Source organism: Uranotaenia lowii, chromosome 3 (assembly GCF_029784155.1).
Source record: "Uranotaenia lowii strain MFRU-FL chromosome 3, ASM2978415v1, whole genome shotgun sequence".
Taxonomy (NCBI): Eukaryota; Metazoa; Arthropoda; class Insecta; order Diptera; family Culicidae; genus Uranotaenia; species Uranotaenia lowii.
Genome location: NC_073693.1, coordinates 207017276 through 207031272, shown reverse-complemented (window position 1 = coordinate 207031272; position 13997 = coordinate 207017276). Strand labels below are relative to the sequence as shown.

General features: G+C 31.7%; 1 protein-coding gene across 1 annotated transcript in view; it reads left to right on the top strand.

Annotated features, from left to right (window-relative positions):
- The first annotated feature begins 767 nt into the window (after positions 1–767).
- The window catches only part of LOC129756999 (glucose dehydrogenase [FAD, quinone]), a 91789-nt gene continuing 78559 nt past the window's right edge, over positions 768–13997 (top strand). The window contains exons 1-2 of the mRNA XM_055754084.1: positions 768–864; positions 9652–10357. The gene's annotated coding sequence lies outside the window, so the exon portion shown is untranslated. The remainder of the gene's footprint in view (positions 865–9651; positions 10358–13997) is intronic.

Genomic DNA, 13997 nt, shown 5'->3' with positions numbered 1-13997 from the left:
AATCGTTTATTTCGAATCGAACCGCACCAGCTTACGTAGCCACATTTAAACGGCTACCGGGCGATAAACCAACGCGAGCCTAAGCTTTACGAGGGTTTTATCCCCGATAAAACAAAGTGTTGTTTGACTTAGTCCAAGAGAGTGGCCTCAGGTACCAGACCTTCGTCAGGAAGCCCCCAAATGATCCTATCACGCAACGTCCGATCTTCAAACCCGACTGGCTGAAGAAGAGAAGCGCGATGATTAAATGATTATCATTTTTTATTAAAAGAAACCCCCCTAAGGTCGAATTTGGTCTGTTTTCGTTTTTACTATTTTTCCTTTTTGACTAATAGAGGTCGATCGATCAGTCAGTTCGCCGAAAATAGATCTTCGGTGTGGCCATGAAAACGAAAGTGTTGCACGCGATGTTGCATGGTGCAACAGAAGCATGTCGCGCTACATCGTCCCGGCCTTCCAATCGGCTTAACTCGGTCTTCACACGGTTGGCTTAACCCGAATGGCTCAAAGTGCAGCACCGATGCGATGATCTGCTGGTAAACACCGATGATGACGATGGCGAAAGCAAGCTAGCAAGCAAGTAAGCAAGTAGCTAGGCAGACAGGCCAGCAGATATGAGAAGGTGTTGTTGCAGAAACTGAGACCGGGCGCGCGCTGCAGGCTGCGAGGCTGCAACATGCAAAAAACGAAACGAAAGAAACAAAAAAAAGCTCAAACTCGAGCGCACCTGAGCCGTTTCGGTGCTGGCAATTGGTTAGTTTTATTTTTGAACTCGTGGTCTAAAGACGTATCTCGCGGGCGCGCGGTTCGCGTTCCTCGGAATCCTTGGAACAACCCCCAAGCGATTGTTTTCCACTAGAAGAAGTAAGGCTGCTCGCATTTGTGTTGGTGCTGCAGGATTGCGCAAAAACCAAAAGGGCTGGGGATTCTTGTTTTCGAGAAGGCTTTGCGGAGGAGGCTTTTTGAGCTGCGGGTGGTTCTAGGTGGTTCTTGATGGAGATTTCTTGATTCTGATAAGTGGACGTTGCTGATTACAGTGCGGTTGGGTGGATTCTTAAAGTGGATAATGACGATGCTAAATTGTGCTGTTACGTGACCATGTTTTGTAATGTGATTATATTTGTTCGAAAAAGATAAATATCGTATCAGTTCAACTTAAAGTGGTACTTGTTTGTCAATAAACGTAATATTTGCGATCAACAAAGCTAATATGGGCTTCTACAGAATCCGTTATTTTGACGATTAAGTGCTTAACGAGTTGTTATTTTTTCCTAGGAAGAAAAAATAATCAAACATTGTTATGGGGAAATCGAAAGGAATAACCAGAGAATGAACATCTCGTGACACTTCATGAAACGAAGAACTTCAATGCTAACTAGCGACGAACCGGAGATTTCTTAGTAGGATACTCAATAAGGGTGTCAACAGTCCGAATTGAAGCTAAATAAGGATAAGTATTTAGATCCCGTTGATATTGTTCTTGTTAGACATACAAACCAACAAATCTTAAAACTTCAATTTTTGTTCAATGAAATTTTCTATTTTTGAATTAACAAGCGACGATTACCCAACTTCTCGCTAAACCTTAGGATTCTTCTTACTGAGTTTTTCTTTCTATCGGAAAATTACTTGATCTTAAAAGGTGTTTAAAAATAATAGTGTTAACAGGCAAGTCAGAAATTTGGCTTAAATTGGCGGAATAAAATCTTAAATCACCCTAGGCTTGAAATATTTCATACTACGACAATGTAAGACATTCACGAAACTAATTTCTTATTGTACTTTTTTTGTCTTTATTTGAGAGGTCTATATATTGTAAATTTTAATTTGCAATTCAATTAACCTTTTGTACTAAAACTCTTAACTTAATATAAAAAAAACCTTAGCTCGCCTTTAGCATGGGTTTTTATTAAGAAGTGTAACAGAGTTCTAAACGAACCATTTTAACTTCGAAATTAATTCATCGAATGCTAATTTTATAGATTCACAAGTTGGACACCATGTAAAAGGCTTTACCTCTAACGATGGTCCACTTTATTACTTAAATTTTCTATTTAAAATAAATCGTTCATGCATATACAAATGTTATGTTATGCTGATATGAAATATTCTTCAAGAAATCAATGACAGCTTCAATTAAAATTGTTTCCATGTTCTTCTCAATGCTTATCATTGCGTTTTAAAAGGTTTTGATAAATTACACAAGGCCACAACATTTACATTTTTCCGAGGTGCAATGAATTTAAAACGTAATTGTGACTAATTTTGTTTCCCTGAATATAAATATGCAATTTTTCTATCAGCTTTTGTTATTGAAGTAACTTTTAAAAATAGTTTAAAATAATTTAAGAAAGTTTTGCACTTTTTTGTTTGAAAACTCTAAAACAAAAACTAACAATTTTAAAATAAAAAAAATTAAATCAATTATCAACTTTGCCCAAGACTTCAAGTAATTTTGAGTTCCGCGATAAAAAGTTATAAAAAATTTCTATTTGTTTACTTTTTCTCATTTACCGAATTTTTGCAGGTTCCAACCTTCTGCAGTAATCTTGAAAAAGTACCTAATGATTTTTTTTTCTAATTTTTTGACAACTTTTGAGTTTTAATTTTTTAGATCATGTATCATCATCATCATCATCAAAATATTATTCCTAAATTGGATGAAGTATAATAAACGAAATCAGAATCAGATTTTTACTCACATGTAGGTTTGTAATCAGTTATCAATGGTTGATTTCATTGTAAAACTGACACATTTTAAAACTCCATATCATCAATACTAAATGTGATAGTCCATATTTGACAAAAGATTCGAGTGCAGGATGCTAAAATCTACCAAATCAATCATTAAAACACAAGCGCACCAAAATGCTTTCCCCTTGAGCTTTTATATCAATTCTATAAATAAGTTTTTATAATGGTAAGACGTGTTAATTGAAAAAAACAATCCTTCTAAAATGGTAAAAATCTTTTCTTTAGAATCTTCATATTTTGTTGTAATTTTCAAATAAATCTACCAAATTTTAAAATACTGTTTTACAATTTTTAAAAATATTTACCGATTTTTAAGATCGAACTATCTAAATTTTTAGAAATAATCTTGATAAGTTTGTCTATGTTTTTCAATTCTGAATTTTTGGTGTTCTAAAAACATAAACCTTTAATTGTTTTCCTAATCAAAGATGCATATTTCAAATCACGATTTTTTTTTTCAAATTCAAGCCTTCCGTTTAAAATGAAGAATAGAAATGTAAATTAAAATGACTTATAAATAATTTTTTTTATCATTTTCCTAACTATGAATCATGGTTAATTTTTTACCTGATCGAACAATAATTTAAGAATTCAAATAACATTTTTTTTTACAAATTTGTGTTCTGGGAATATTTATTTCAAATTTTAAACTAAACTGCTTAAAAATTATTTTGAAGCAAAGAACAAGAAGAAACATCATTTTAAAAAATTTATCATTGACTTACCGAAGATATCACTGATAAGAAACATTTGTTGTGATTTTTTTGTTGAAGTTATGATTATTTTATCGGTAAAATTTATTACTTTTTTAGGTGAGTTTTAAGTTTTAATTGATAATTATGAGCAAGAAAATGAGATTTTACTATTATTATGATACATGGCATATTTTAAGCGATCGGTTCTAAAAAAAGAGCCAACATCTTAGACTGAAAAACTATATTTTGAATTTTGAATTCTGGGTTCAGCATTCTGGCGTTTTTTTAATAATACTCATAAACTAAATTATCGAACTAGGAACCAATTTCAAATTCAGAATGCTCTGTTTGATACTATATGTTTCTAAAAAATCACTTTTGAACAAACGCTTGAAAGCTTGAATTTAGTTGAGAAATGCATATCAAATTAAGTTAAAATTACATCGAAATTAAACCAAGTTCTACTAGAAACATAACTTATGAAACGAAACATTTTTTCACAAGAAGAAAACTGCAACTTCCACTTAAAAACTAATTATACAACACACATATTCAAAATATCAATGATTGATACAGAATGAAAAAGCAATCAGAAAGTCATTGATTGAGTGTGTCAATCAATTAGGTAATAAGGTTGCCAGTTTTTTTTCAGCACGTGTCCGGGTCTGGTAAAATCCGGGCATTTTCGTCTAAAACCTGGCAAAATCCGGACATTTCATTTCAAAATTGACAATCAAAAATCCGGTCAATATCCGGGCAAATTTGGTCTTAGCCCAGAAACTACTCAACGAAAATCAAGAAAAACCAATTTTTCATCAAACCTCAAAGCAAAGTTTAAATCATATTACATATGGGCTTTCAAAAAACCTGTTATGAATGTTTTTTGAAAACTTGCTCAAAAAATAATGTTTTGGACGCATGAATAGAAAAAAATTAACAACACCATTTGTTTTTTTTTTTGTTTGTTTGTTTGAAATCCGGGCAAAATCCAGGCTTTTTTCAATGAAATGAAATCCGGGCAATCGGGCTGGACATACTTTTCCCGAATTTTGTATTAATCATCCGGGAAACCCAGATAAAACCGGGCTATCTGGTACCTTAGGTTATAAAATCTGTAAATTATTAAGAAAATTATTCAACGAGATTCAGTGAATGACTAAATCAACTTACCGACTTATTTTGTGTATGAGTGCATAAGTAATTGTCTTGATTAGTGAATAAATGAATTTATGAATTGGTAATCAAGCAATTTGTTAACATCTCACACTAAGAATTTGCATTTTCCACTTTTAATCTACCATTTTTTCTTACAATTAAGTTTAATTTAATAAGGTAGAGTTGAAAAAAAAAACAATTATTAACTGAACCATAAAACCAAAAGTCCATAAATGCGAAATTGGTTAGTAGTTTCTGTATTCAATTTAAAAGTTTTGAATTAAGTGCATTGAAAAATTTATTCCTTTGATCATCAATTCTCGAATTAAATTTTGATAGACGATCATCGTGATCATATTTTTTCCATAAACCTTCATGAACAATTTCGAGTTTTTCTATGGCATGAAATTTAACTCCTCAATAATTCTAAAAACAGACAATTTAATTACAGCCATTGGACGAAAAGTGACAAAAACCTTTATTAAAATCTGGAACATGACATGACATAGCTGTTTTTGAAAATAATGATGAGTTCAGTAACTTGAAATGATATTCTCAATGGCGAGCAAATTAAGGAAATATCTAATCAACCAATCGAAAATGAAAACTCAAATGAAGGCAATTAAATCTCAGATAAACTTTAAAGGCTCTCTTTAAACGCAAAATTAAATCTAAATGCTCTGCTTTGTTAGACTTAAACTGAGAATGTAGTAGTAACATACATAAGTTTTTGAGGGAGACTCTGAACCCCTATGAAAACTTACTTAAAACCAACAATTTAGAAACAAATACTACAAAGAGTACATATTTAACACTTCGTTTCATGATTTTTTATTTTTTCTCAAAAATCATTTTAAACAGTTAACAATGATGAGTACATCAAGAAAAAAAAAATTAAAATAAAATACGATTTATCCATTTTTCCATACATCTTTTGTTGGAAATTTGTTACTTTATGAAGGGTTAAGTACAGATTTATAAATAATTCTTCAAAAATATTTGAACAAAATTAGGCAATCAGAGTCAAAGTAAAAAAAAAAACAAAATAAATGCTCATATTCAAACTTTAACTTGGGCTTGGTAAAACTCCATGTATGAAAATCACATTACAGAATCAGTAGCATCTCGTCCATTAGATTTTAGAATTAGAATGCAAAATCAACTCCCATTTTTTAAATTCAGAATTTTAGAAGAAAAAAAACAATTAAGAAGAATTATCTCTGTTTTTCTAATTAAGAGTTGAAATATGCTACTAAGAATACACTTGGGACATAAAGAAATCAACAATGATAATAGTAATCTTACAAAACCACTCAAAATCGAATTTTTGGAAGAAAAGTAAGAAGTGAAACCCTAAATTGAAAAAAATCTAAAATCATTATGAAAATTGGAATCATTATAAAAAAATATTTAAAAAAAATCTAAAAAGAACTTATATAAGGCCCTCTGAGCCAAAGGTGTACAAACATGCTGTGAGAAAACATTCTACAAAGATTATATGGTCCACACACTTTTGATTTTCAAAGAGTAGCAGTTTTCCCAGTTCTGAAATTCCACTAGTGAAGAATTAGGAATGGAGAATTGTTTAGTATACCTAACTTAAAAGTGACTAATTTTGCATCTATACCTCTTTTGGGGCGTCAAAATGAATGAAGAGCACTATTCAAGATTCAAAAATCACATTATGAGTTCAACAATGATGTTGCTAATATGCTAATTTAAACTTATATTTCAATTTATAGAAACTTGTTTAACACTAATTAAAATCCAAATATCTCGGAAACGCGTGGATATTTTTGTGTTTTAAATAATTTTTAAGATTAAAATAAGTTGATCCATGGTATTTTCATTACGATATTTGAGATATCGAAGAAAGTATGCAGAAAAATTGCAAAAATCAAATTTATTTATTTCATTTTTTAAAAAAGCAGTTTTTTGGAAAATCGAAAATTTTCATACGGAAGCACTCGGCGATACAATTTTTTTCTGAAGATGGCTGAAATTGTCCAGTAGGTAGAAACGTAAAATATAATTGTTATGATTTGATACGAAAATCACCGAAAAATATCAACTTAAGAAGATTATAATTCTTATTATTGATTTCCTAGTTCTCGTTAATTAATGCGGGCTTGCTATTCATCCAATTTGACAGTATCGACTAGTTAATTTTGAATTTTTATATTTGTTTTCTAAACTTTCTTGTTTCGAGTGCATTGAATATATTTGACTATTTGCATCTACTTCGTTTGGATACGCATAATTTGTTTTTTTTTTTAGTTGAACGTTAAAGGAGAAGCTCACATTAAAATTCTCACAATTTTGCTTTACACTTTTAATAAAACGAAGAAGTTTAAAATTGTTAATTTTATAAGCCCTATATTAGGAATTCTAAAGAAATTAAAAAAATTAACTCTAATTGTTTTCTTTAAAAATTCTTTGATAAGACAAAACTTTCACGATTTTTGATTATATAAATTCAAATTTCAATGAGATTATGTTTTAGGTTTGAATTCAACCAACCTTGATTGAATTTGCCCTCAGAAATATAGCGAGGTTCTCGTACTTTTTCAATCACGACAAATTTTCCGCAAGATGACGTTACAATTTGAATTATTTCAGAACAAAAACATCTAGTTTTTTTATTTCAGTTATTTTTATAAACTTGTTATGCTTGGAGTTAACAAAATAAACATTTTGATTTCATTATGATTACATAAAACATTCTTAAATGCTGTTCTTTAAAAAAATAAGTATAAACTTTGCCACATTGCGCACAAAAATGGCATCCGACAAAATCAGAGTTTCTAATAAAGCTTCTGTATTTAAACCTTTAGGGGAGAATAGGGATACTTGATTCCCTTTTCTTATGTTCATCATATCTTATTGGGAAAATTTAGCACAAGCCATCTTTGGCATTTTCTGACAGCGTTTAATTCCAAGTTTATATGCTGCAAAAGTTAGATCGATACATTTTGATGAAACGAATTTTTTTGATATTTTTTAAGTTAAAGGAGACCTGATTCTTTACTAGAGGAGAGTTGATCCTTGATTCAGGGCTCTGACCCTAGGCAAAACAAGCAAAATCCAATAATAAATGGTCTGTAGACTATTTTTGCCATATTGGTTGTCATTACACGATTTGGTAGTATCAGACAACGAGGATTTTAATTTTCTAGTTTTAAGATAAATTAAGTCAGACAAAGTCATTTTCTAGTTTTAAGATAAATACATTATTTTGAGTCCTTTTAAACAGATAATTACTGAATGAGCTAATAACTAATGGACAAATATAAGCAATTTCATGATAACCAATGATCAAGATCCTTTCAGAAGAAAAATCTATCTTTTTAAACACATTCAACCCAATTAAACCCATTACATATACTTTGGAAAACTTTTTCTTGAAATAAATTGAGAGTTTACAATTGCTTTGAAAATATGGCATAACGAAGTTCATAAAATACTCTCACGATCGACATATTGGAATAAATATTTATATTCTAATTTTATCATTTGGTAAACATTTTAAAGTGATATGAAAAGATCTTCAAATAACATTTTGTTAAAAATTTTAATAACTCGAAAAATTGAAGAGCAGAGAACAGCATTGTTGTTTTGTTCTATTAGGCACATTTTTCTAGAACATTTGATATTTGTAAGACATTCCGGTTTCGAGATATAGCGAAGGAATCAAGTATCCCAAGGGATCAAGTATCCTCATTCTTTCCTATAGATAAAATAAAGTTGGCATTGCTGCTGCAATTTTTCTGAAATAATGTCCTTATTTTCAAATAATTCATCAGGTTTCTTGCACATTATTTTTTAACGTCTTAGGTAAATATTATATATTATGGATAAATTGGTTGATTTTAACCTTCCAAAGCCGTTCGCTAAAAATCCGTTTCGGGGAAATTTGAACTGTAGTTTGATTTCGTTCTCCTGGCTGCAAATGTTAACCGATTTTGATGATATTATATTCATTGTCTAGGTAATTTATTCTAATTACTCAACATTTCAAAATAAAGTTGATAAGTATTACCAGATTATCAGAAACTGGTCCAGAAACTAAAAAGTCCGAAAAATCAATTTTATTTTTAAAATACTCATAACTTCTGACAGCTTTTCTGTATTTAACTGTTTTATTAATGTTTGAAATTGTCAAGAATCCATCTATCCGACAATGTAAAGATATGTTGGGGTCCAATGAAAGTGTTGACCGCTATGACTAATCTTCCGGTAGAAAAAATCTTACTTTAAAAAAACGACATCCAATTTTGGCTTTGCTTAGCTGTGTTTCATTTCCCAATGAACCGATTTTCAAAACACAAATTTTAATTTTTTGGCGTTGATTTGATCATTATTTTCATAGAACATACTTGGTCTGTACAAAATTACCAGTTCATCAGTATATTGGAATGAAGATAAAGATGTTTGAAATGTGCGCTTCGGGTCATATTGACCCGAACGGCTTTGGAGGGTTAAGAAAAATAAGATATTTTTTATCATTCATCGTCACAGTAGATTTTTTTTTACAATATACAATCGAGGAACACAAAATGCTCTTCTCTAGAATTCTTTTGATTTAAAACTTTCCAATAGCTACTACAGCCTTCTCCTTTTTTCACTAAAAATTAAAAGTAATTTGAAGATATATAATCATGAGCATGAACCTTCAAGCAAATCAAAATTCACTCATCGACCGCGCCCATCACCTGAAGAACATTACAGAGTAAAAAACACTGAAGAAACTGTGAAACCTCCCGCAGCATCAAAGAAGAAGTGTGTCCTCGAAAAAAAAACTGAAATGAATATTTAACGCATGGCTAAAGATCGCATCGCTTTACGCGATCTTAAAATCAACGAGGCGAGGTTGTGATTTTCGGCACAGCTGTTAAATCATTGCCTTCAGCAAGGACCAATCTTCGTTGATCAGCTCGAACTCGAAAACGAATTAGCCCCAGAGACACTGCTGAGTGAAATCCCAAATCAGCGAACCATATCATTGAAACACCTGTGCGTATAATAAATGTTTGAGAATCGATTTTAGGTTTCCGAGCAGACAAATTACCAATCTACTGGACGGACGCAACGGACAACAACAGCACAACATTCAACAACCAATAGGAGAGTGTTGTGAATGAGAAGCAAAAAAATCCTCAAAAGGTTTTACCAGAAAACTTCAGCAACGTGAACGTTCATTTTTGGCATAGCGTTTTTTAAGTGCAAAAATTCAAGACATTACAAAAGTGCGTGAAACAAGTTAAACGACCCTTGCGAATTGAGTAAAGACGTTTAAAGTTTTTGGACAACAACTACTACGGACTTTGAAACAGGAAAAAAAAAACGCAAGCGTTGAGTGAAGTGTTTGGGGAATCGTTGGAGCTTGGAGAAACTTGTCTTGGTGTGGAAAAAAAAACGGAAAAGTTATAACTAGGAATAGTAAGAAAAAATCAACGGAAAAAATCTCAAGCAAGTGACATATCTCGAAACAATATTGCATGGAAGAAGAATCACCGAAAGCATTGAACGCAGCAAGAAGAGATCAGTAAGTGTGACAAACCGGCGACATTAGTTTGGCGAATTAAGCAGTTAGTTGAAGTTGGAGGCTAGCAGGTGCTAGAAGAGTGTGACGCAGGGGATCGATTTCAAGCAACAAAACCTCGTCGTTCTTCAAAAAGACATCGACAATCGGAAACCGACAACTCGAACATGGAGGAGGAAAAAGGGCTACAATTGTGGATTATCTTTCGAATGTAAGTACCAACTTGAAACAAAACACGGAGTGTGGGTCACAATTATGACAAAGTTTATGGGGTCTAGTGATTGTGGGTTTTTATACTACGATTGCTCATACCATGTGCAAAAGCTGGCTGGGAAGTTTGTTGCCTAGCTAGAGTTGAACTTACCCCTTAGAAGGAATGGTAACAGTGCGGAACATAGCTGAGGCTGAAATTTATGTAACTTAATGCCCATGCTGGCTGGTGTGCGGTTACATTTCAAGGTAGTTGAACTGTGCAGTTATTCTTGAGATATGCGACAACAGGTGTCTGAAATTTTCAACGGCAGAACTTGCCCATTGGAAAATAATAAAAATATTGATATTATGTATCATATGAAATCATATGCAATTGTAAGGAAGATCAAGAAAAATACTTTGTATACTTCGAAATATAAAAAATTGTTTCAAGATAACATTCAGGTCACTTTACTACTGTAATAGGAGCATTGAAAGTTCCTATTTCCGCCAATGAACTAAGATAAGGTTGTCAGATTTTTTTTAGCACGTTTTCGTGCCGGACAAATCCGGACAATTTTATCTAAAAACCTGGAAAAATCCGGGCATTTTGGAAGCCAAGCTTTAATTTGAAAAATTCTGAAATCTGAAAAATTTAGAGCAACTTACAAAATATAATTTTTGTTCTACAAAAAATTTTCAAGAATGAGGAAAAATTATTGACAAATTATTCTTAAAGTGCATAACCACATGAGCTAAGAAACTTTACTTTCGGTGCTTCTTCGGTTTTAGTTTTTGCACGATTCCCCCAATTTTCCGTAAATTTTGAAATGATATAACGATCGACTCATAGCTTTATTTTTAAAAGTTTTAGCAAAAATTATTCCAAAAATAACAGAGTAAAGTAAGTACATATTTTACGATTTTGCGATTTATTGATATCAAAATTGTCGCCCGAAAATCCGAGCAAATTTTTTCCAAATCGATGTACTACCTACACGACAAAAAAACAAGAAAAATATTTGTTTTAGTCGATAAGCTTTTTTTTAATTTAGAAATTTCTGGTTCCATATGACACCAATTTTCGGTGATTTTAGTAAAAAGCTATTTAAAATGCTTTTTATCTAAAATGGGTCTGTTATCTGAAAAACGCATTTAAAGAATTTCCTTTCGAACGTGTTAAAATAAAAAAAATTACCCGAATTACATCATGTGTTAAATTTTAATGTCACATGGAAGCACAAACTTCGTAATCAAAAAAAACACATCGACTATAAAAAATAAAATAACCATCAGCACAAATACAAAACACCACATCACACCGAAAAACCGAGAAAAAGATAAACATAATATTAATTCCAGAATTATGAATTATCTAGAATTTGAAAAAAAAAATTGTTTCTAGCAACGCAGCAGAAGTTTGTGAATTTCTTTATTTTTTTTTCTCCAGGGATTTCTTAAATTATCTTAATTTCAATATTGAAGGTAAACTTTGTTAAACACTACGCGTCAAACTGTTATCATACTAACTGAAATTGGTTTGCTATTTAAGGGGGGGTAGGGTCTAACACTTTCAAAAAATCGATTTTTTTATTTTTTTATTTTCTTATTGTAAAACATTTCGAGAATGTTGTGTCAAATTTTCAAGTCAATTGAAGCAAAACTGTAGAAGTTATAGGCCTTTATCTTCTCCTATCTAATACTGCAAGAAAGCAAGAGCAGAAACTTCAAACGCGTTTTTCTCGAAAGCACATTTTTAAAGTCCGTGGACATCGTCATTTGAAAACTACTTATCCGATTCTTTTCAAATTTGGAACATATTTTCTACATATAAAATACCAGACCCCAACGTTTTTCTTTTTTGATTTTTTTACTTTGGGGAGATTTTACAGGTGAAAAATGGCGGATTTTTAAGTGAAAAATCGTAGTTTTTACTTCAAACAGCCACAGAAATTTCATAAAAATATTTTTAAGTTAAATAAAAACGTTGGGGTCCAGAAAAACATCTATTAAAAATATTTTGCTCTGATTTTTTGACTTCAGATGATTCTGTGCTGAGATACAGTGTCCACCGCAAATCCTGTTTTCTAAAAGGCATCCTCGAAAATGCTCCGTCACCGGCTCATTTTTCAATATTTTTCTTCGAAAAAATTACCAAATGTTCTTTTAACAATGCTTTGTATAATGCAAAAAATTTGAATTCATTTGTTTGAACGATAGCTCTAGAAAAACAATCGTGAAAATGGTGTTTTTTTATACCCGTTAGACCCTACCCCCCCCTTAATCTATGTTTTTTCGGCGAGTTCTAGAAAATAAAAACGTATTTAATAGTTCACCAGACGTTTCGAGATAATCTGGCTACCGCGTCTTTTTTTGAACCGTTGGCATCGGCAATCTTTCTCAAATCTTTAAAAATTTGCCACATTACAGAGGAGACTCTCCCCTATATCCAGCGTACTTTTCTGAAAAAAAAAACTTATTTTTAAAATATTTTGCAAACTAAATACAAAATTTTCAAGTTCTCGCTAATGATTGTTCCTTAAACTTCAAATTTTACATTTTTGACCTTGAATGTGTTAAGATTCCTTAAAAAATAAATAATAATTTGAATGATTAAATTTGGAAAAAAAATTCAAATTGAATTATCAAGAACTAGCCTTTAAATGATTTTTCAAAGATGTTTTCTCTATGATCATTTTTATCGGAGACAGAATGTAGTGTAATACAGTGACGTACAAAACTTTAAGACCACTTCTCACCACAATCAAATCAAGCTTTAATAATCACTTCAGGGTTGAAAAATTGATGTTCTTATTTGTTTAATACATAGTTATAAACTCCACAAAAAACATCATACACTAAGCAAGTTTTTGAGAAATCCTAAAATTGGATCCCCTTATAACCAAATAAAAATTTAAAAAAATGGCGCGACAAAATATAAGACCACTAAAAATTTTGCTGTGATAAACTTTCACAATCGATCATTTTTTATGGTTTTTTCGTCTTTTTGGCCATGATATTCAACTGACAACTCTTTGCATACTGTCCATGAGGTTCAGGAGGTGTTTGAGAGAAAAGGGTGACCAGGTAGACCCCAACGTAGTGAAATTCTACTTTTTTGTTCATAAAAGTTAATTTTGTTATCCTGATCCTGAAATCAAAAACCGACCACAAATTGTCACTACAGATCAGTTTCTAGGGCCAATCTGCGATATCTATTTTTCGGAATTCGACATGACCCATTTGGCTGCCATCATTATGTAGGTATATACTGATATGTAAGTAATGGTTGTAAAATTCAACAAAACCAATTAGGGCTATGTTTAAAATTTGTATACTACAAAAGTCAATCTTCCCACCAACTGGTGCTTTTTAAGTCCAAATCTAAATATGTATCTTCACTAGGAATAATCTACTGCTACCCTTCACGTACCCTTTTTTATATCGTCAGACGGAAAGAAAACGATTCGATAATTTGCGTGGCAGCCACTATCAAACAATCGTCGGTGAAAATCAAAACCCTCCCTGGGGGGGAGCGACAATTACCAGGCAAATGGAAAAGGGGATCGGCCCCAATTGGTTCCGTCAGCTGGTCAATGAATGATTTCGGCTTTTTCCACTGCAGCAATTGGTTTTGCTTTCGCTTTCAAGTTGTTTGT